The sequence below is a fragment of the Phocoena sinus genome, chromosome 11, assembly GCF_008692025.1.
Source record: "Phocoena sinus isolate mPhoSin1 chromosome 11, mPhoSin1.pri, whole genome shotgun sequence".
In the NCBI taxonomy this organism is placed as follows: domain Eukaryota; kingdom Metazoa; phylum Chordata; class Mammalia; order Artiodactyla; family Phocoenidae; genus Phocoena; species Phocoena sinus.
Window position 1 is genome coordinate 91,211,021 of NC_045773.1, and position 24,085 is coordinate 91,235,105.

General features: G+C 40.7%; 1 protein-coding gene across 7 annotated transcripts in view; it reads left to right on the forward strand.

Annotated features, from left to right (window-relative positions):
- Positions 1-24,085, forward strand: part of ATXN1 (ataxin 1) — a 406,204-nt gene that overhangs the window by 77,950 nt on the left and 304,169 nt on the right. For 6 of the 7 annotated variants that reach the window (XM_032647559.1, XM_032647558.1, XM_032647553.1 and 3 more), the window contains one exon: positions 21,427-21,548. The gene's annotated coding sequence lies outside the window, so the exon portion shown is untranslated. Of the gene's footprint in view, positions 1-19,451; positions 19,910-21,426; positions 21,549-24,085 lie in introns of those variants that run through there. The other variant, XM_032647557.1, reaches the window with a different exon arrangement.

Here is a 24,085-nt window from a genome sequence, read left to right on the forward strand (position 1 = left end):
CATCACTGTCATGTCCCCTTTCCTTCAGAATTTATTAGATCACCCCTAAATTCTATGCCTCCCCCAAGCATAACCTTTTCCCATACAAAATTTTCTCTTAGCTCCACCACTAATTTAATTTTTCAGTTCTTTGATGACATTCTTCAATCTCTAGAAGCTAGTCTCTCACTGACGTAATAATTCAAATCATTCCTAATTTTTTATGATGGAATTTTGTGTTTTCTGAAATAATGGACTGTTTCCTTAAGCACACGCTGGTTAATTCATAAAGAAAAAAAAAAAACAAGAGCCCTTTCACACTTCCCGTGTCCCACATTCATGGTAATGCTTGCCCTTCTTTCTGGCTGTTTAAGAATTAAATGGCCAGTGGGCTTCTTTATGTGTAATAGTGAATGACACTCATCAGTAGTGAATAACACTCATAATTTTTTTTTTTTTTTTGCGGTACGCGGGCCTGTCACTCTTGTGGCCTCTCTCGTTGCGGAGCACAGGCTCCTGACGCGCAGGCTCAGCGGCCATGGCTCACGGGCCCAGCCGCTCCGCGGCATATGGGATCTTCCCGGACCGGGGCATGAACCCGTGTACCCTGCATCGGCAGGTGGACTCTCGACCACTGCGCCACCAGGGAAGCCCACTCATAATGTTTTACTTTAAGGTTTTAAAGCTGCTGGAGTGTAGGTACGCTGGATGAGAATTTATTTTGGAGCTCAGGACATTGTAGATTTGGGAACGAAAAGGAAGAAAGGGAAGGGGTAGAACAAGATGTCTGGGGACTAAGGGGCCTTCCTGGGGCTCCTAAAAGCAGTAGCCTTGTCCCAGGGCTGCCTGCAGCTCTGCCCCCTGACCCTCCTCACAGGTCAGTTCTGGGGCTGTTCTCCCACCACAAATCCGGGATACAGAGCCAGGAGGCAGGACAGCATCCTCACTTACTTAAGTCCTACACATTCTGTTAGAATTATCAGTACTGGATGTGGGAGACCAGGGGTAAAATACTCCAAAAGAGCGGAGAAGCAAGGGAAAAAGAAGAGGCATGAAGGGCTTTAGAAAATATTTGGCACTTATTTGGTTATGTGTTTAATTTTTTAAAATAGCAACCAGATTAAATATTTTTTGAAGAAATCACTCTTAAAGTTACTCTTCATACCACCATTTTAAGAACTCAAGATGTGAAGCCACGATTTTTTAAACTACAGCAACAATAAATTTATTAATAGGTGTTAGAGTTAAAGAAGCTTCCTATTCCAACAGAATGAATTGAAACCTGCTGGAAAGCACTACCACTTTAGCATGCTTCAGCTAAACCTTCCATTTCACTCTAGGGGTATAATACTTATATTAAGAGAGGAATGGTTTGAATGTTCAGACGTTATTGTGTGACCCTCCAATGAGTCTAACTCAGCAATTCCCAGACTTTGTGTATGTGAAGGTTGCTGTCAAGAGTTGTCTACACAAAATCATGTTTGTAGTGTCTTATGGGAAAGTTAAGGGATTTTCAAAGTGAATTTGAATGATATATGACCTTTGTTTAATGTTTGAACTTAACCACCGACATAAAAACTCACTCTACTATTTTTTTCCTCCCTCCCTCCTTTCCTTACCTCCCTTCCTTACTTTTTTCTTTCTTTCCTTTTTCCTCCCTTTTTGGTAGATTAAATCCCACAGATTTTTTTTTGTGAAATTAAAATAGTGGCGTCAATTTATATTCAAATCAGAACATTACTTGCATGCTGAATATTCAGATCTCTTAGAGAAAATAAATAATGAAAATATGCTGTAGACGTCTATCTGAATTCCCCATCTTTTGTTCCTACTCAGCTTTCTGTCTTCAGTTTCTCATTTTTAGCTGGAAAAGTGTACCAGCCAAAAGACAGCCAGGTTCTTTGTGCAGCAAAGCATATCAAACCATCTGTAGATTAAAAAAAGTAACATTTTGGCGTAAAAACCACCTTCTGATGTAAGACAGAATGAACATGATAGTGATTGATATACTAGAGTACATGACATTGTTATTCAGAATTTGAAAATAAGATTTTCCTGTAAATAACTCAAGGTATCCCATAGTTGGTTAAGACTTATGTGCTACAAACATGTGCATTTTCTCAAAAATCAAGAGAAATTAAAGTAGTACCCAAGAAGTTAGATTTTGAAGTAAAAATGTCAGGGAAAATCCTGAAAGTAATTTAAACATTGGCATTGTACAGATTTCACTTATATCTGTCATAGAAGAGTAATTTACCCTGCATTTTTGCCATGTGACATCAACCCCATTAATTTATTTCTGTCATTTCTGACTGGCAAAATTAAAGTAATTCAGTCCTATAAAGAAGCCTTTTTTTCTGCCATTGTTAAAATTAAGTGGCACAAATGAAAGCTACATCTGATTGATTGCCAGAATTTAGAAAAAAACCAAACAAACAACATTTTGGCTCAAGCAGGTCTTTTAGGCAAACAGCCATGGATGAAAGTTGCACGAAAAAAAACAACCACATAAGTTCATCGTGAGCCAGACACTTTCAGACAACCACTGAATTTTTAAAAATTTCGTAGACAATTTGAAGTGCATGGTAGATACAGAAAACAGGGTGTGATGGTTGAGGAAAACAATGAATGAAGAGCAGTAATAGAAGATTGTAAACAATTTTTTCTGAATTTCATCAACTGCCTTTTGCCTACATTCACACTTTGTTATCTAGTGGGAAAACGAATGTAGGTGAACATTTAGCTTCTTAAAAAAACGAATTAGCTGCTTGAAAGGACAGATGTTCGTGTTGAATTTTACCTGAAGAGTAACCCTCAAAACACTTCCTTTGAAAACATATCAGCCTTCACCGGTATGAATGAAGCAGGATACAGGTAAAATGGGTAGAATAAACAGGATTTGGAGAAAAATCCTAGTATACAGGGTTAAAAAAAATTTTTTTTAGTGTAATTAATTCGACCATTCTAATACTGTTTAGACATTTAAACAAAATACATCAAAAATAAGTTTGCGATAAAGCATTGTTATAGTAAAATCTTTTTCACATGTTTGATCCTAGTCCTAGGACGGATTTGCCTAGAAGCTGCACTGCCAGAACTGTGAATAAACATGTTTTGTGGCTTTTGATCTTATATATTGCAAAATAATCTCCAGGTAGTATATAAAAAAATATCCCCCCAGTATTGATTTTCCCCCATAGCTAGCCGTCTGTGAAAAAGGCTACTAGAAACCACTCTAGACCTAAAGATGAGGGTATAGAGGGAAAATAAGCCAAGAGCTGAGAAATAATTTCATCTCAAATGTTATAATCAAACATCTCAAGTATTATATGACTTTTAAAAATAAGTGTTGTGGGCTAAGCGTTATGTGACTCCCTGTCTTCTTACCTAGGTGGGGTTTTCAAATAGTACTCATTCTGGGGAGGGGGATTTAAAAATAGAAGACTCCTTCCCCCAGTCTGCATATAATACCCGTGTTCCAACTTGGAGCCCTTCACTTGCCAAGTTCATTGCTTGTCATCTCCCAGGGCTCATCCACAGTCTCCTGATTCACGCCTTATTATTTGTTTACAGGTTTGTCTCCTGGACTAAGGTTGGAGAGCTTTTTTAGGACAAGGGCATACTGCTGTCCCTTTGTACATTTCCCATGGTGCTTTATTACCTGTGGCCACTCAGACATTATTCATTGATTTTTAAAAAAATCGTTAGCTAATAAGTGAAAATAAAATAAAAGAGCCAAATGAGTTAAAAGCTCAGATCTGAAATGTTAACAAAATCGTGTAGGGGGTACAGCGAACACGGGATAAAATGAACATGCTATGCTAGATCTTGTGGTGGAATAGAAGAAAGTCAGTGATTGTTGCTGGTGTAAAACTTGTCTTTGCCAGCTGAACATTCCAGAGTAGAGGCCAGTGTTGTAGTTAAATCTGTTCCAGAGAGGTTTCCAACCAAAAAGAATCATACTGAAATTCTTTGGTCATCGTGAGCCGTCCACAACAGAAAATATAATTTGTGAGTTGGGAATAAGGGTAGGAAACCCAAGTTTATATCCTTTTTTACAGGAAAAAAATATCCATTCTGCCGCTTGTACTGCTTTCTTCTTTTATGGCCCTGGCACACTCCTTGCCGTTGTTTATTATTGTTATTATTGATTGTTTTATTATCCCACCGCTACGTGGAGAGTGCAAGGACCATATTTTATTCATACGTGTCCTTGGCGCCTAGCACAGAGTAGGCACTCAGCAAATGCTGAATGTAGAAATAAGATGTTTCAGTTTCCCTAGCAGCGAAAAAGATATATAAAACCAGTGCTAAGACTAACAAGAGTTGGTTTCATATGCTGGTAATTTTGGGTTTAGAAATAAGGAGCTACTTTATGCATTCTTTTTATAAGAGTGTGTTGTAAACCTGAGTAACTTTCAAAGTAAAAATTACAGTTACGAGGTATTAAATCTGGCAGGGACTAAAACCCTCTAACTCAGTCCTTTTAAGAGCATCGCCCTGCTCTTCTCCACAAGCCAGATAAAAGTGGTGAGTATAGGTTAGTAAATAGTCTTTTAGAAATCTTAGCTTGTATGTATTTTCACCAGATTGCAAACTAACCCAGCCTTCCTACTTTAGTTCCAAAGGAGGTGTCACTGCCAGCCTGATGAGGGTAGCTAGGTTGGAGACACAGTCTCTGTGCTGTTACCTGTCTTGATGTTTTCATTCATAATGCAGTACTTTGGAATTTGGTATTTTGGAGACAATATGTAATGGTGTCCGAGTGTCTTTCCTCCCCACCCCACCCTGTCATCGTCTTCCCTGGCAGTGCCCTGCACCCAATTTTATTTAATTAATTAATGTATTTATTTATTTAATTTTTAATTAAAATGAAAAAAAATTATAGTTGCTTAACAACATTGTGTTAGTTTCAGGTGTACAGCAAAGTGATTCAGTTATACATATGCATGTACCTGTTCTTCTAATTCTTTTCCCATTTAGGTTATTACAGAGTATGGAGCAGAGTTCCCTGGACTATACAGTAGGTCCTTGTTGGTTATCTATTTTATAAATTTATTTTATTTTTATTTACATATTATTTTTGGCTGTGTTGGGTCTTCATTGCTGTGTGCGGGCTTTAGAGTGCGCAGGCTTCAGTAGACACGGTGCGTGGGCTCAGTAGTTGTGGCTTATGGGCTCTAGAGCGGCAGGCTCAGTAGTTGTGGCACACAGGCTTAGTTACTCCGTGGCATGTGGGATCTTCCCGGACCAGGGTTCAAACCCGTGTCCCCTGCATTGGCAGGCGGATTCCCAGCCACTGCGCCACCAGGGAAGCCCCATATCTATTTTAAATATAGCAGTGTGTACACGTCAATCCCAAACTCCCATAGCGCAGAAGATTCATCTTCACCTCCCCCTGAAAACTCTTTCCTTTCGCTTTCCCCCTTCAGGTGTCATAAATGCTTGAATTTCAAATCTTCAAAACAAATTGAAAATGTGTAACATCTTCCAAAAAGGTAAAAGAAAATTTGAGTCTGTGGCTGGCAGTGTTGATTGCCAAAGGCCAGTATCATTACCTAAAATGAGGAAAATCCAAAAGGAGCACGTTGTTTGATTCAGGACCTTGGCCCTTAGTTCTTCAGGGTAACGTGATATTATTTTCAGACTTTATAAGAATATTGTTCACTTGGAGAAAGGCCATTGAGAGAAAAATGTAAAATTCTGAAGTCTTAGAATTAATTACGATGGCAATAGTTATGGAGGATTAATGTACCGAGGTTGCAGTTAAGTTGATCTGTTAAAATGCTACTGGTTATTTGTAGGTACCAAGGATTTATATGCATTATTCCCTGGAAGAACATTCTGTAAAGTCACCAATCTCTGCAATTTGGATACCCACCTCCATCTAGACTAGACTAATAGTGATCCTATGAATTTAATATCCAATCTTAGAAGCTGTATTTTTTTGTTTAAGATTTCAGTTAAGGGGCTTCCCTGGTGGCGCAGTGGTTGCGAGTCCGCCTGCCGATGCAGGGGACATGGGTTTGCTTCCCGGTCTGGGAAGATCCCACATGCCGCGGTGCGGCTACCGTGAGCTATGGCCGCTGAGCCTGCGCGCCCGGAGCCTGTGCTCCGCAACGGGAGAGGCCACAGCAGTGAGAGGCCTGCGTACCGCCAAAAAAAAAAAAAGATTTCAGTAAGAATAGGAGCTGTGTTTTCCATTTACGGTTTTGCTATTTTGAAATTGATATGGAACGTCTGAATGGAATTAAGAACTACGTAAGACAGGATCTTTTAACATCTTGGTTTAAGTCATTTTCTTAGAACTTGTTGAGGAAATTCTCTTATTTCTCTAGTAGACTGATATTCTTTTTCTGAGATGGTGGCTATTTCCTGGGATCTGATTCCAAACATCTGTTCTGTCATCAGAGTCAAGCTAAGTCAGTCATCTGCATATTTGGTTTACACTGTGTTAAACCTTGTGATTGAAAGGATTTTTATTAATCGTGTAGAGGTAGTAAATTGCGGAGAGCTTTAGAGAGTTCTTTGTAACCGTGAAATAGCAAGCATTGGCCTTTATAGCGGCGGAATGGATTCTGAGCTCACTGGCAAGCTTGGGTTGTGGGTCATTGTGGAACGGCCATGTTTCCGTGGCCTGTGGCCGGGAGTAAGTGTAGTGGGGCCATTAAAAGAGGCCTGTGGTTGAGTTTTGACTTAGCGCTGCTTTACAATGCCAAACAGACTGAATTCATGGGAAACTTTAGTTTGAATGAGACCAGCTGCAATGTAAGCGAAATATATGCACACGAAGGCTTCCCCCTCCATGGGAGAAACTGATGGAGAGGAGGAGAGAGCACAGAGCACCAGCTAAACTGACATATGCCTTAGACCAGTGGGTATCAGCCCGGGACCATTTTCAGCCCCCAGGGGACGCTTGGCAGGGTCTGGAGACATTTTTGATTGTCATAACTGGGGGGAGGGGGTAGTTTCTGCTGGCCTCTAGTGGATAGAGGCCCGGGATGCTGCTGAGTATCCTACAATGCATAGAACAGAGCCCACAACAAAAGAATTTTCTGGGGCTTCCCTGGTGGCGCAGTGGTTGGGAGTCCGCCTGCCGATGCGGGGGACCACGGATTCGTGCCCCGGTCTGGGAAGATCCCACATGCCGCGGAGTGGCTGGGCCCCTGAGCCATGGCCGCTGGGCCTGCGCGTCCGGAGCCTGTGCTCTGCAAGGGGAGAGGCCACAACAGTGAGAGGCCCGCGTACCGCCAAAAAAAAAAAAAAAAATTATCTGGCCCTAAATGTCAATAGTGCTGGAGTCGAGAAACCCTGACTTAGACCCTCTCCTTTTTGTAATTTCCAAGGTGATAAACCAGGCTGTCTTGGTGGAAGGTGAGCAGATAGGCTGCAGGTCTGAGTGGCAAGAGCAGGATAAGGAGAGAGACGGGTAAGAGAAGTGGCAGTGCTGTTGGAAACTGTGTGGGCCATATCTCGTTTGTCTGCAATGAGCATTTGGGATTCTCCCTTTTTACCTGTGCGGAAAGGCTGGAAAGGATGTGGGCCACTGTACTGTGGCTTTTGTGTTGGAGGTAATCTGAGTGTTTATTTCCTTTTCTTCAAAGAACCTGGATGAGTTTTCTAGGGCTGCTGTAACAAATGACCACGAGCTTGGGGACTTAAAACAACACAGATTTATTATCTCCTAGTTCTATAGGTCAGACAGCCAACCCAGGTCTCACGAGGCTGAAATCAAGGTGTCAGCAGGGCTCCAGGGATAATCCACATCCTTGCTTTTTCTAGTTCCTAGAGGCACTTGTGGCCCCTCTCTCCCTTCTCAAAGCCAGCAACAGTGCTTCTTCCTGTCCCTTTCCCCTGCAGTCACCTCTTCCTTGACTCACTTCTGCCAGCCTTTTCTACTCTTAAGGTCCCTTTGGTTACATTGGGCCCCCCTGTATAATCCAGGAGATCCTCCTCATCTCAGGGTTCTTAATTGAATCACTTCCGTGAAATCCCTTTTTCCGTGGAAGGTAACATTCACAGGTTGTAGTGATTAGGATGGAGACATCTTTGGGGTTGGGGGGTGCATTATTCTGCCTACGTGGAACCCAAAGCATCTACCAGTGCCACTTTTGCTGACTCGAGCTAGATATTGAGAAAGAAGGTTTATAAAAATGGTTTGAAATAATCCTCTTTTCAGTGGTATAATTTCAGTGTTTTTAGAAGCAAGTTTTCTTTCATTTGGTGTGGTGTGACTACACTCCACTAGAAGGCATTTGGAGAATGTTTAAAGTAATTATTTAAAGTGGCAAAGATACATTCCAATAGAAGAGAAACCAAGAGGGAAACAGGTAGCGGAGGAAACTCCAGACAAAGGGTTTGAAAACTTGAATGTGCAGCTAATACTCACTTGGGGGTAAGGGGAGGACTGGTTGAAAATTCAGATTCCTGGGCCCTAAGAGCCTGGCTAAGTGGGTGAGGGGTGGGGCCCCAGGGGCTGTATTTTTAATGTGCACTCTCCTGTGATACATTTAACATAAAAGGTTCTTGGATCACACTTTGAGAAACAAAATGTAAATAGCTATTTTAAAACAAATATATATCTTAATAATTTAGTGTAAGATAAAACTATTGCATAGTACTGATATTGGAAGACAGAATAAATAAGTATGTTAAGTATATGAATTCTTGACATTCTTGTCATTTCAGTTACATTTGTGGGAATGAGATTTGTTTCTGGCATATTCGAATCCTTACCGTATCAAGCCATATTTATATTCAAAGTATATAATGATTTTGACCCTTGATCGTTCTTGTTAAGACTGTCATCTTCTCTGTGTGATTAATTGTTGTGTTGATATAAATATGATTTTGGCTTACTAATGTTCAAGAACTAATGACTCGGGAATTCACTGACTCCATCCTATATATAATAGTTTGCATCTGCTCATCCCAAACTCCCAATCATCCCTCCCCCACCCCACCCCCTTGGCAACCACGGTCTGTTCTCTATGCCTGTGGGTCTGTTTCTGTTTCGTAGATATGTTCATTTGTGTTATATATTAGACTCCACATATAAGTGATATCATATGGTATTTGTCTTTCTCTTTCTGACTTGCTTTGCTTAGCGTGATAATCTCTGTGTCCATCCATGTTGCTGCAAATGGCATTATTTTGTTCTTTTTTATGGCTGAGTAATATTCCATTGGAGATATATATATATATATATATATATATATATATATATATATATATATATCTATCTCACATCTTTAGCCATTCATCTGTTGATGGACATTTAGGTTGTTTCCATGTCTTTGCTATTGTAAATAGTGCTGCTATAAATATAGGGACACATGTAACATTTATGAAATTCTTAACAGAATAGTTGCTCAATAAATGCTAACTCTAGAAACATTGATTAGAAGCTTTTTCGGGGACTTCCATTTTAGGAGTAGAAACTTAAGAGTTCACAATTCCTATCCGTCCAGTCCTTAAGGCCTACCTTTGCTATGGCGTCTTCCCTGATACCTCTCCTACATAAAATGATTTCCTTTCTGTAGTCCCATGGCTCTCCTCTTATTCTCTCACTTTATTGCAAAGAGGTTGTGCCATTTATGTACATACTCTCTTCCCAGATGGAGACTAATCTTCCCAAGGGCATGATCCATCGTATCAAATACTTTATACTCCAGACAAGCACCTGGCAGAATTTGTTTCCAAAACACATATTTAATGCATATGCTGGTGAATTGACTACGATTTAGACAATATATGGCATCACCTTACAATTTGTCAGGTATTGTCTCTCACTGGTTTAGAAATTGAAAACTTGGCGATGACTTTTGTAAAATCAACTTTGAGAATAGTATTTACTAAGCTTTGTATATGAATGATGTCACAATCTCAAACATTAGCTAGAGTAAGTCTATTTTAATGAGGATGGTTTGTTATCTAGATGACATATTCCACATGTAACATCCAAATGAACTATATAGCATTGAGCCGTTGGCATGTGATTGTGGTGAGCAGAAGCGGTTATTATACATTACTTGGTAAAATTCATATTCATATCTTGTCAGTTTACAGTGAGCCAGAGATTGAAAATAACATTTGTTTCTGTTTTAGTAACTGCTTTAAAAAATATCTCAAATCACTTTATTTTCTTTAGTTTGACTGCTAGTAGTGTTTTTAATATGTGGCCTTTCAAGAAGTAATGAAATTGCATCAATGCAACTTGGCAATGCATAACAGGACATGCTTCTAGGATTATTTTTAATGATTGAAAGTCAAGTTGAATTTTTTTTTTAAAGACCCAAAATACAGATGAGCCAAGTAAACCCAGAAAGAAATATGTGAATGAAATGTTGGTTCTTGGCCCTTTGCGTATTCTCCACATCTATTTTCTCCAGATCCCTTCTTTCTTGCCCATTCACAACAAAAGGGGAAGGGTGGTGGGAGTCTCAGAGTATGTTCTATTGGTGTATTTTTTTGCATTCCCCTTTCTCTTCACTGATAGTTTGAAGAGTACTGTAGTTGTCCATGGTTTGAGGGGGTACAGCCATTAGATCTGTGTTTTCTAGAGACAGCTTTGGTGGCAGTCTGGAAAGTTGACTGGAGGACTATGAGAGCGGTTGGAAATCTTGGTGGACGGGCAGGAGGGGTGGGTGAGAGCAGAGGCAGCAATGCTGGAGGGACAGAAAGGGAAGGATTCAAGTAGTGTAACCAGGAAGTAGAATGGTTAGAATTTGGTACAGCTCACTTGAGGAATAAGGGGGAAGGCAGAGGTGTGGGTGGGTGCTGGTTGTTTCTAGTTTGGGCAACTCAGTGATGTCGGGGTACTAGGAATAGGCTTAATGGATCCATAAAAGTGATGGGCCCCCAGACTCTCTCCTATCACCCAACATTGCTTGCCTGCTTTCCTTGATGACTCGTTAGCTTATTACCTCTTCTTGGTTGGGGACCATGGCTAATGGCATCTTCAGCTTCCCTTGGGTGGTCTGGGGTATTGGGTGCTTAGAAGTGAGAACAGGTGGATGTGGGTACCACTGATGTAAATGTGGAGGTGAAAGAGCAGTGTTAATCTAGAGCTGTCCTAGTGTCCAGTGTGAAAGGCAAGATAACAATGTTTACCAAACTAAGAATACTCCAGGTTTCAATGCAAGAAGTTTGGTATTTACCAGGTATGAACATTAGCCGTTCACTAAGTAATGCCTGATTCAGAGAACTTCTCTTTTGTGGTACAGCACACTGAAGGGGTTCTACCAAGATAGAAAAAAAAAAAAAAAAAAGAGAACGGTGCTTCCTAAACTATAATTACTTAAATGTTGCCATAAGTAAATATTTTAAATGTACGAAAATGGCAACCTCAGGAAATATGACTAAGAAGTCGAGATGTGACACACCCTTTTGCCTTTTGTAGCTGTTGAAAATTTCCACCAAGAATGATATATGCAAAGAAGGTTAAGGTCAGGCTGTGAAGTTTCAGAGGGAGGCCAACATTTTCATGGCCTTTAACTTTACAGAATTAAAATCTAGTGATGGAGCTTACAAATGGGAATCCAGTATTTAAGTTAGGTAATCTGTCATCATAATTAGATAAGAGTAGTTACCGTGGCTTTCCTTTCTTAACTTCTGTACAGAAATTTGGCATGGCAACAAAACAAAACAAGAAAACAGGTCTGCTCCTAACCACGTTGCTTGCAAATACACAAGTCTTGAACTTATTTGGTTTGTCTGAGAGAAAGAGGAGTTTGGGAGGAGAATGAAATATCTCATGAGTTAGGCATAGTATCGAAGGACTTTTGTTCTTATCACTTGATATTAGATTGTGTCATTTTATACAAAGTTATGTAGTATAATTTTAAAGAGTAACTACAATGCCAAGAGAATGAGCTGGATTCTTCTGTATCGTGTAGTCTTTTTTGATCCACAGACTTTTTAATATTAAAATGAATATTTTAATATTCATTAAAAAGCTCCATGGCACTTTGTGGCATTCATATTGAAAACAGAGATGTACAGCACACTTCAGTGAGGCATGGGACTACCAGGTAGCGTGTCATTAAGAATGGCTGAGCATTTAGAAAGCACAAGACATGATCAGTGGTTTTCTAGGTTGTACCCCTAATCCATCCTTTTTTATTTTATTTAATTTTTTTTTTTTTTTTGCCAAGAGTTAGTATATACTGTCTTACTTTCTCCTAAAATCAATTCACATTAGGATGGAATGTCACAGATAAACTGGCATGGAGCGTCTCAGTGAATGCCATTGATTGTATTGTACTGTAGACTATTATTCTCTTTCAGCATATCTAAAACTTCTGGTTGAATGACACTGCTAATTGGTTTAATTGTGGGACTGAAGAGAAATATGTTTAAAAATAAAATTGACATAAAAACACATCCTTATGTTCTTCAGTGTTCATCCAAGTGAAGAGAAACAGGAGCAAACATAATATTTTGTGTTCAGAGATGTGGGAAGTGTTGTAGGAGATCCTCCAGAAGGTCTCGAGAACCCTCACCAGCTCCAAACACTTGTCAAAGATGAGACTCACACAAATGAGGCCACGTCACCCACAGTCAGAGAGTGCGCAGGGGACCCATATCGATGGGCGTCCCTGCCAGAGGCGCTTTGAGGAAAGGAAGAGCTGGACCAGTTCTGGGAGGAGAGGTGTCTTGAGCTGGGCCTTGGAAAATGATTAAGACTAACCTAGAAAGGTATTCAGTATGTTCTGAATGATTCTGGGTTAGCAGAAGAAAGGCCATTGATGTGAGGGAAATAATGGGCAGAGACTATAGTGACCCGAGGGAACTAAGGGTTTAGAAAGCATTTGAAAAGGATAATCCTACCTCCCTTACCTTACTGACAGGCATTTCATTGCCCATGTTTAATAAATGTGCTTTCAGAGGAATGGAGAAGGGAATACGAGCTGAGGGTATCTTGGGTTTTGTTTACAGAATGTCATTACCAGTACTCCATCCTCATGACCTTTTCAGCATCAAAAGATTGGACTCGACATCATCTTGCATATGTGGCTTTTGAGTGAGACTTCACTTTCCACGGGTGATCATTCTGCTTTGGGAGGCAAAAGAATCTTGCTGCTTTGTACGTTTATCAGGGTGGGCTCTGAGCCGCTGCATGGAACACCTCTTCGCTTTGCAACAGGAAATGGATGAGAGTGCTGTATGATTTGGGGGATAACTGCCAGAGGAAGAATCTGCATCACTGAAGTTCAGTAAATGGTTCATTGGAAATGAGGCAGCACAGTGAGGACTTAAGAGACACAGACCCTTTGGTGTCAGACAGATAGAAGTTGAAGTCCTGAATCCGTCACTTAGTTGTTCAGCCCTTCGAATACGTTATTTAGCCCCATTCAACTTCATTTCTTCGTTTATTAAAAATAGGAGGGCTTCCCTGGTGGCGCAGTGGTTGGGAGTCCGCCTGCCGATGCAGGGGGCGCGGGCTCGTGCCCCGGTCTGGGAGGGTCCCACGTGCTGCGGAGCGGCTGGGCCCGTGAGCCATGGCCGCTGAGCCTGCGCGTCCGGAGCCTGTGCTCTGCAGCGGGAGATGCCACAACAGTGAGAGGCCCGCGTACCGTAAAAAAAAAAAAAAAAAAAAAAAAAAAAATAGGAAAGTGTCAGCCATCTAGGATGGTTGTAAGGCTTAAAGAGATAATTTGAAAGCTAAACACTGAAATATTAGCTATTATTATTATTACATGTGTACATTGACACCCAGAGATAACCAGAGTTGTATAGTAGTTCTTTTTCGTTGTTAAAGAGATAATGGCTCATCACTACATAGTTACTTCATTAACTGATTTCATGAAACAGGCCTTTCTGATTCCCTTTCAGGGTACTTAAAAAGTTCATTGTCTTCAGTTAAGACAAATCCTTCCTAGATTATTAAGGCCTAGGTTGGAAGAAAGCGTTTGCCAAAGAAGTCTAAAATGTACACCTTTCACAGATCCCTACCTGGGAGAATCCAAGTAACCAAATCTTTTCTTCACTGCTAATCCTGTCCTACTTATCCCTTCATGGTTTCTGTCATGGCCATGGTCAGCCTGGGTTAACAGGCCTTGTTTAGGCTCACAGAAGCCAAGGGCAGGGAGGAAACGAAGTTCTGTGCTTTTCTTCTGGGAGGGATCTGCGGAGCTTAGATGGTCACCTTAGTCAGCAGTTCTCACTTTGAGAACCTCCAAGACCTCTTTGGGTGGGCAAGAGGGAGGACACCTACAAGGTCAAAACTATTTTTATAATAGTACTGGGTATTCATTTCTGTTCTCTCACAAGTGTATGGTGGGGCTTTTCAGACACTGCATGTTGTGTGATGATGTTGTATAATGAACATTGGTCGAAAATCTGTGTTAAGTCAGTGGTCACTTCCGGTGACCAGTGCTTGATGTTACAAAATCATGCATGGGAAAAGATCCCTCCAAAATGCAAGTCAAACCAATGAATTTTAATAGAACAGAGCACAAAGAGTTCATTGATAAGTTTCAGATTCCACTTTGCTACCACCCTTTAAGAAACTAGCCCTTGTCGAGTTTTGGTGTAGCATGAAAGAAGAATTTCCACCATTAGCTGAAAATGAAGCCCAGATTTTCTCCCTGTGTGCTGCAGCCAAACAACGTATCACAGCAAATTGAATTCAGAGGCACATTTGAGAATTTAACTGTTTTCTGTTTAGTCAGACATTAAAGAGATGTGCAGAAACGTAAATCAGTGCCACTCTTCTCATTAACTTTTTGTTTTGAAAAAAATATGGTTATTTTGCTATTTTATGTAACATGCAATGGGTATATTGTTACTTAAGCTAAATGAATTAATACATATTTTAAAATTCAGTTTTCATTTCTAATATAACTATCATTAAATGTAATCTATGTAATTGAAAGGGCTTTGGGGGGTCCTCAGTGCATTTTAGGAGTGTAAAGGGGACCTTGGGACTAAAAACTTAGAAAACCACTGGCCTAGCGTATTGTTCACCAAGGTGTATACTGGTCAGTGCATGTCTACTGATTGCTTATTTCTTCTGGAAAAAGGTATTCTGTGTTCAAATATATTTTGAGCCAAGATGCATGCTTTCTCCCCTCTTAGAGATTTACCATACATATTAATATACCGGAGTCCCTCAAATGTGTTTCCCAAATTTATTCCAACCTTTTTTTCTCCTTTTTATTTTTAGGGTAACATAGTGTTCCATAATGGAATCTATCAGCCCATTAAACCACACTGGCTAAAATATGATATGTTACCCTCTCCCCATTTTTCAAAAATAAAAAGCAATTTTTTATCAGGTACTTTCCTTGAAATTCATACTTCATTTAGAGGAAGGCCCATGGAAATTTACCACCTCATCTGACTGCCTCTCTTTTCCTCTCTTTTTAAAAAGAAAACTACTCATACCTTGTTGTATTGTACTATTTTGCTTATAATCTTTGAAGCTGTTTTTAACTTCTGTTTCCAAACTCATATGTTTTAAAACTCTATTTTAAACATTTTTCTGTGTTAATTAGGACACATCTGTTCCTTGTGTCCTAAGACAAAGTAATCTCATCCCCACACAAATTGTGCAAATTGCACGTTAAGTCCCAGCAACCTAGCTGTGGAGCTATTACTAACTACTGTTTGGTATTTTTAAATGGCAAAAGATACCTTTGGTGATGCATCACATGCCTTTATAAAACACAGTCGGTTTTTGTAACAGAAAGATTTGTAAATGGCAGTGGGTTTTGTATTTTTTTTTTTATGACTCTTCCTTTCCAGTTCTTTGGCTTCCATTGGTTTGGGGCACAATCCTAACAGTTAAAACAAAAGAAAAATATTCCACAGTGTGGATGGGGAACATGTTGCTGGCTGCTACTTGATGGGCGTTTCCCTCCTAAAAAATAAGAATGATGGATTAACCAGCAGCAGCCCTTTCCGACAACAGTGCCTTTCTAAATTTGCATTGAGGCAGACGTGCAGAGATCATTTCTTTCTCTTTCTGTCTTTCACATGTCTGTGTCAAAGAAAGAATGGAAAAGTCTTAATTTGTTATAATAATTAAAGGGACAACAGCCTTTGTATTTTATACAGTTCAAGAGCTTTTGTTTTTTTATATTCCGGTCTTGCCAGTTCCTACTTAAAAACTTAATATTGTTGGGGCTTCCCTGGTGGCGCAGTGGTTGAGAGTCCGCCTGCCGATGCAGGGGACGCGGGTTCGTGCCCCGGTCCGGGAAGATCCCACATGCCGCGGAGCGGCTGGGCCCGTGAGCCATGGCCGCTGAGCCTGCGCGTCCGGAGCCTGTGCTCCGCAACGGGAGAGGCCACAACAGTGAGAGGCCCACGTACCGCAAAAAACAAACAAACAAACAAAACTTAATATTGTTGGCATCCTTAGTGACTTTCTGTTGTGAACTGAAAATGGATGTTCCCTTATTATTTAAAAAATTCAAGCAGAATTTACTGTGACTGTCTTATTCAGTATCTTGTTTTTTTTCCCTACCACTTAGTAGTTTGAGGGAGAACTCTTTACATGTGCAAAAGAACCACATTCAGTTTATAGGAATATATTAGAGCGTTAGCAAACTGTGCTGGAAATTCTTTGATAATTAAATCGGCCGGGTTAACCAGACGACCGAGGTTACTCTTCACGCAGCAAGAGGCTACTTTTCCATCTTCTTTGACAGTCGAGTAGATTGTAGTGTATTTGGGATATCAAAAATCGAAGAATTGTAAAGCTATGTGGCAACTTAAGAAATGTGGTAAAAATGCATATGGGCTGTTGATTATATGAACTATGTTGTGTGAGCACGTTTTGCAGTAGAAAGTCAAATTTCAGGTATGCACATTCAAAGTAGGAGAATAGGTTATTTTAGAAGGGTCTTTTTAAAAAAAATTTTTTATACATCTTTATTGGAGTATAATTGCTTTACAATGGTGTGTTACTTTCTGCTTTATAACAAAGTGAATCAGCTGTACATATACATATGTCCCCATATCTCTTGCGTCTCCCTCCTCCCACCCTCCCTATCCCACCCCTCTAGGTGGTCACAAAGCACCAAGCTGATCTCCCCGTGCTATGCGGCTGCTTCCCATTAGCTATCTGTTTTACTCTAGACGGGTCTTGACATGCGGTCATTAAGAGCTGAAGCTCTGGAGTCAGATGATCTGAGTTTGTTTCTTACCTCCATCCCCTATGTGTGATGTAACTTCTCTGTGACTCAGTTTCTCCTACTGTAAAAAGTCATCTAAAATTTCTAGACAGTGCTTTGCACATCGTAACTGTCTTAGTTATCTATTGCTATGTAACAAATTACCCTAAAACTTGGTGACTTAAAACAGCAAATACTTACGATCTCACCTTTCCATGAGAAAGAATCAGGGCGCCTCTTAGATGGGCGTCTCTGGCTCAAGGCCTTTCGTGAGGTTACGGTCAAGCCGTTAGCCCAGGCTACAGTCTCATCTGAAGGATGGGGGCGGGGTGTGTGCACTTGGGATCTGCTTCCAAGTTCACTTACACAGATGGCAGCAGGTCACGTGGGCCCCTGCACAGGATGGCCTCACAGTCTGGCAGTTGTCTTCCCTCAGAGTGAGTAATCCAGGAGAGAATGCAAGAGGTCCCGATGGAAGCCACAGTCGTTTTGGAGCCTCATCTTGGAAATGACGTTCCATTACCACTGCCCCACTCTGTTGGCTAGAAGCACTCAATCCAGTCCATACTCATGGGGAGAGGATTATACAAGGGCATGAATATCAAGAGGTAGGATCACAGGGAACCATCTTGGCGGCTGCCTATATCAGTAACTCATGCTTTCACTTGTATCTTCTGTCCACATGTCGGTGAATTCCAATGTATCCATCCATGGGTCTACCTGATACCTCACTAGGATGTCTAATAGACATCTTAAGCTTAATATGGAAAAATGGGCCTCCCCAACACCTGCTTTTCCCAGTTTTTTCCATCTTGGTGAATGGCAGCTCCATTCTTAGAGATGATTGGGTCAAAAATTTGGAAAGATCCTTTACTCGTTTCTTTCTCTTATACCATTTGTCAACTTGACCTTCAAAATAAATCCAGAATCTCACCAGTTTTCATAACCTCCTCCCCCAGTATCACCACGTTGGTCCATGTATTGTCTCACCTGAATTTTTGCAGTAGCCTAAGTGGGCTCTGTTTTCAGCCTTGTCCCATTATAATGTATTCTTCACACAACAGACAGAAAGATCCCTTAAAACATAAGGCAGATCATTACCTTGCTCATTCAGGTTTTTCTAGTGTCTTCCCATTTTACTTAAAGTAGAAAGCCAGAGTCTGTACAATGGCCTACAAGGCCTTTTGTGGTTATAACATTATTTTTTTGTATCTTATTTTATAAAATGATATAAATGTATAATAAATGCCGTATAAATGTATGTCTGTGTAAACACATATTAATATGTTTAATTTATCTAGAATTTATTTTCTGAATGGTGTAGGGGAGGGATCTGACTCTTTCCAGATGGAAAGCTAACTTTCCCAGCACTATTTATGGATTAGAACACTAATTCCCCGCTGAGGGGTTATTCCACCATGAACCCATTACTCTCTTTCTATGCAATCTGTCTGATTGTTGGATTTTAGGATAAAAATGAATTTTAATAAATCATATAAGATAAAATTGTAGAGATTTTTTTTGATATGGTATACTCAGTTGCATATAAAAACAACTTGAATTATCACTGAGAATTCGTTATGGAGAATACTTATGTCCCTTTATTTGATAGATAAGGAACTAATTCCACTTAGGAGATTGTGACTTAAATTTAAAAATCCACTTAGCTGCAAAACTAAGGTTAAAAAAAAAATCTCACGGCTTTTAGACCACAGCTTTTGATTTACGTTGATGTAGTGTACTTTGCTGCTGCTTCTTCTTATAAGTGTTCAGAAAATTATCCAGAAAATACTTATCAAATTTTAAAATCCTGTAAGGATATCATCTGGAGTGAAATCCTTGTTTACGTAGCTAACTTTCAGTGTTCCGGCATATCAATGAATGCTCTAGGCCTCTGGCATTCTTTTCTCCTTTCTGGACTTTTGGTCTTATCTCTGTTTGTAACTTCAGCTGGCAAACAAGAATGTACAGGCAAAGGAGATTAAACTCAAGCCAGTTTGTTTGGTGGGTGATTAGCAGCACTGCTGAAAAGTTGGCCGAAGGACGGAAATATATTGCAGTTCTTGCTTAAAAGGAGGTGTGTAGAATTTTCAGTGGTTTTCTTTTGATAAAGATTGTTTCATGCTTGTTGCACTATGTTTGATTGAGGGTCAGCTATAAATCACAAAATGAATCACTTTCACATTCTTCACATCTACAGAGATAAGAATGGAAAATCTTGTCACTTAGATGAGTCTTTTTTTTTTTCTCCTCTGCAAATAGTCTAAGCCTTACTCCTCTGGACACCTGTCTTTGGCAGCCAGTAAAGGGCCCTGAGCTAATAATAGAGGCATTCTGCTTCTCCCAGATCAATTGGTTCTACTTGGTGACCAGAATATAGTCCAGAAATAAATTTCTTTCTTTAGGGCAAGAATAAAACAGAAAAAGAGAGAAAGAGTACCATGGGAAAGTATTGTGCTTTTGGTAAACTTTTCAAACCAACACCTAACATTACATTCCGTGACATCATGCCCGTTAAGAGTCGGTGGGCATGAGTGATTAAACCCAGAGTCTAGTCAAGGCACAGATTAACTTGCTCTGTGATTTTAAGAGGTTCCTCACCCTCTCTGGGCCAGCAGCTTTATTTGCAGAAGAATCTTGGACTAGATGACAAAGACATTTCCAGTTCTAAAGTACCAGGACGTAAAGCTGGAAACAAATAAGAGAATTGCAGCAGTTTATTTTTAGTAAAAGAAGATTGATACCAGCCAATAACTCTCAGTGGGCTCACTTAAATCCTTCTCTCTCCAAATTCTGTTTTTACCAAAACGGTAAGCTAACAACAGTTTGTCATGCTTTGAACTTCCTGGCTCAGTGTTGATTTGTATCAATATGTTACTGTTACACATTTGAGTGGGAGCTGAGTTAACATTTCATGAAAACTGCTCAGAAAACTAATAAAATCGTTAGAACCTCACTTTCGGTGGGTATTGCTAGCATCAAGAAAATAAAAAAGCCTTTGCCATTTATAGGCAGTCGCTCTTCCAGCTAGACTGAAAATATAACGGCCTTACACCCAACTCACTTGTTTAAACGTTAACCAAGAGCGGCTTTCTCCTCCTCAAAATCTCTAAGTGCCTACGTGAATTTAACCACTAATACGCAACTCCCCCCCAAAAAAGTCCTTTTAAAAAACGTTGTGTATTCTATAAAGTAATAGCTTCAGAAGGCTTTCAAGGAATTGATTATTCACACAGCAACCTAGTGAGGCACAGGAAGTATATCCTCTCTCTTACAATTGGGTCATTTGATGATGAGCTTTGGCAATTGCCTCGGGACCTTTGGAGATTCATAGAGGGTTTACAGTTACAAGTAGGATGCAGTCACCGTAGTTAGAGAACAGGGTGACAACCTTCCAATGGGCTTTCCGAATAGATGCGGAAGAGCTCAGAAAAGGCTCAAAAAGGATGCAAACGCCTTTTGAAGACCGTTTCCAGGCTCTCAAATGGCCATTGTCAAAGAACAAACAGTGGGGTGGATTTGACTAAGCATCAGAAGAGGCTAGAACAACACCCTGTGACAAGTGAGCCTTGGAAGCTCACAGGGCAGAAGAGAACTTTTCAGAGCGACCTTGTCACACACAGTTCTAATGTGTGGGCTTTATCAGCTGCTCTGAGTGGGGGTAAAGAGGCATGCATATTCTACCCATTCATTTCATATTCAGTGTGTAAAGTAAATGCCGCTTTCCAGCTTGGGTGGAGAAGGTATTTATCAAGATATGTCAAGAGTCAGAATGAAAACCCATCAATTACCTATTTGTAGTGCAAAATGGAAAATGTCCTGTCTCTCACACTTGGCCTTTTCTGTTCAATCCTAAGTAGGCTTCATTTAAAAATATTACTGTTAGCTCATTCAGTCTGAGTCTTTCATGGGCAGAATTAGATGAATTTTAATTTGAAACATAACTTTCTCCACTTTCTGCCCTCGAGAACTGCACATCAGTATCTCTGTTTTAACGTAATGAACCCTTCTTTATTTACTTATTTCGGTTAGTAAACGTGAAATTTTGCAAGCACATTACCAGTGGTAGATGTCATAAGATGCAGCGCCTGTCGGGCAGGCGCTTTGTTTTTTCTTCTTCCTCCCTCCCTCCCCATCACCAGTATTTTGGGGCTCCATATGGAGATCAGTTGTGCGATAGCTTCATTCTGGTAATTAACATGCTTGTTTGAGGTTATAAAGTATACATCTGAGAAAGGCCAGGGATTTCCCCCTGAATATCAACGAATTGCTTGAAGTGGCATTTATTTTTCATTCTGACTCGGTGTTGTGTTTTGTTTCACTGCAGCATTCTGGAGCAAAATGAAAGAGTTTATTTTGAGGCCTCCAAAGTCGTGCTGCTACAGACCATGAACAAGAAGGAGAAGACCTCAGCCTGCACGAATGGTCTTGAAATGCATATGGTCTTGGGTAAGTCATCCGAAGGACTTGGCATTCATTAGTTGTAAATTTCATCCATCATCATTCATTTGGTGTCCCAGGCCATCTTATTCAAGTTCATGGTTATTTCTCTACAGCCCAAGCAACAGGATGTTGAGGAAATGTTGATCCAGGGCTGCTGAGCCAAGAGAGCAATGACATTGACTTAGTGCGTTCCTTTCTGAAATGTGCAGAATAGCAGGATTTGAGCAGAATGCACTTGTGGTTAGGAAAGACCAAAAAAAAAAAAAAAAAAACCAAACAACTAAACACACAAACAACAAACTTTATCTTCCATATATTCCATTTCAGTGGAGAGCATAGGGGATTAATCATACAGGAGATAGTATATTCAATCTAGTGGCATGTTTGTTATCCTGTAAGTGAAGTATTGGGATGAGCAAGGTGAGAGGCATTGGGAGTTTCCAGATCCTGTTCAACAGGGTCTGTTGAGAACCTTTTAACTAAACATGGTACCCTGAATGACAGTCTTGGGGGTGGAATGCAAATGCTCCAAACTATAAATAAATATTAAATTCCAAACCCTACAGCAAAATAATGTGGACTTCCAAGGAAGTTTCATCAGTCTAGTTCAATGTATTTCTTGGAAACAGAGACCTCAGATGGAAGCCCAGTTCTGCTCACATATCTTGGTGACCTTGGACAATGTATCCACCCTCTTGAAATGAGTCACCTGTAAAAACACCACTATCTTGATGATGTCCGAGGTTGCTTGCAAATTTAAAATTCCACAGCTCGTTCTAGTGAAGTTAATTAAATACTACTACCCTTTGATTCTTGCTGATCTGAATTTATCGTGTGCCCTTGGCAAGTCATCATTCGCAGGGGGCTCCCTGGACCAGCCAGTGTGAAGAAAAGGTGGCAGAGGCACCTGGGGTCCTCCTTCCTCCTGGCACTGATCTTGTGACTCAGCCCTTTGGTCAAGCAGGTCTTGCAGTATCTGGTTCATAATTTATTCTCTTGCAGCATTACAGAAAACATGGCGCAGTGTTCTATGAATATAATATTCGAATAAACGAGATAGGTTTCTTCTGAATCATTGTCTTCTATTTTTCTGTTGGGGATCTCACTTCTTCTTTCTCTGTGCTTGCAGTCACTGTGTTATGGGTTATCTGCCAGTTCTTTAACCCTGTGGAGCCCCAAACTTTGTTTTATGTTGAACGGAACCCTTTCTTACTAAATGTCCCTTTTCTGAAGCAGAGCTGCAAATGACACTTTAAATGATGCTCAGATGTCACTCTTGTTAGCAGCTGGCTGTCTGCCTCAGAGCAGTGCATTATTTGGGTTTCATAACAGCATTTTTTTTCTCTTACAAATGTTAAATTACGAAGTGCAGGAAACCACATGAATGCGGCAGAATGAAAACGCACACAGTGTTATCTGGAGATGCCAGTGTTATGATTCTCCTGGTGACAGTCTCTTCCCTGCAGTCAACATAGGAAGCCTCTCTACCTGTTTGGTGACAGCGTTGTAGTTCCTGTCTCCACCTGTCTTCTTGCCCTTGTCCTGCTGAATTGGGAGTTTGAGTTAAGACGACTGCAGGGGGCTGTCTCTTTCTATCCAAGTCCCGCCTGACCACCAAGCCCGGCTCATGTTCACAAAGTCTGCCCTGAATGCTCAGGACTTACTGACTGGCCTCTCCTTATGAGCTCCTATAACAATTAGAGCCTGCGTCTTAAAAAACACAAAAACAAAACAAAACAAAAAAAACAAACTCTATGGCTGTGCATTGCTTTGTGAGTTGCAGACTTGGGGGCAGGAATCAGATCATAGCCTGGTGGTTCTCAAAGGTGGTCTAAGCCCCAGCACCTCCCCCATCAGAATCACCTGGACGTGCGTATTAAAGCTGCAGATTTAGCAACCCCAGGCTCGATGAGTCAGAATTTCTGGGGATGCTGAGCCCAAGAAACTCACTACATACAGATAGCTCTTGCGCACTGAGGTTTGTGAGCAAGTGTCTCAGGCTGCTTCTTCATCCTCCTCTTCGCCTCGTCGCCCACAGCAGAGGGTCCAGATCTGAGCACATAGTAGGTGCCCAGGAAATGCTTGCTTGTTGATCTAAGCAGCATCAAACCATGATAGTTGTAATATCTCTTCAATCTCCTGACCTTTTCGGATATGAAGTCAGCATATTCTCTGAACCCTGAGAAACCCCTTTTTGTCTAAATGTGTGAAGAGCTCCTCTAGGTCAGAGGCTCCTTTGGAAACCTTTTTATGTCTCTTTCTCTGTCACCAATTGACTCTTGACTGTCCCTGGTAATGGCAGGAACCCTAAGTGTAGTAGAGCAGGGATATCAGCTGTGGGAGCTGGACTTGAGCTGACGAGACGGGCGAAGGCTCTGAGGATGAACGCGGTGCTGTGGTAACCTAGATGCTCTATCCGGGGCTCCCAAAGCCACACCTTCTGCCCTTGGCAGTTCGTTTTGAGTGGCGTTTCTTTCAGCTGTTAGGGCCAGCAGGTTGTCAGTTTGGGTGGCAGGAGAGCGGTCCCATCGCCGGAAGGGATA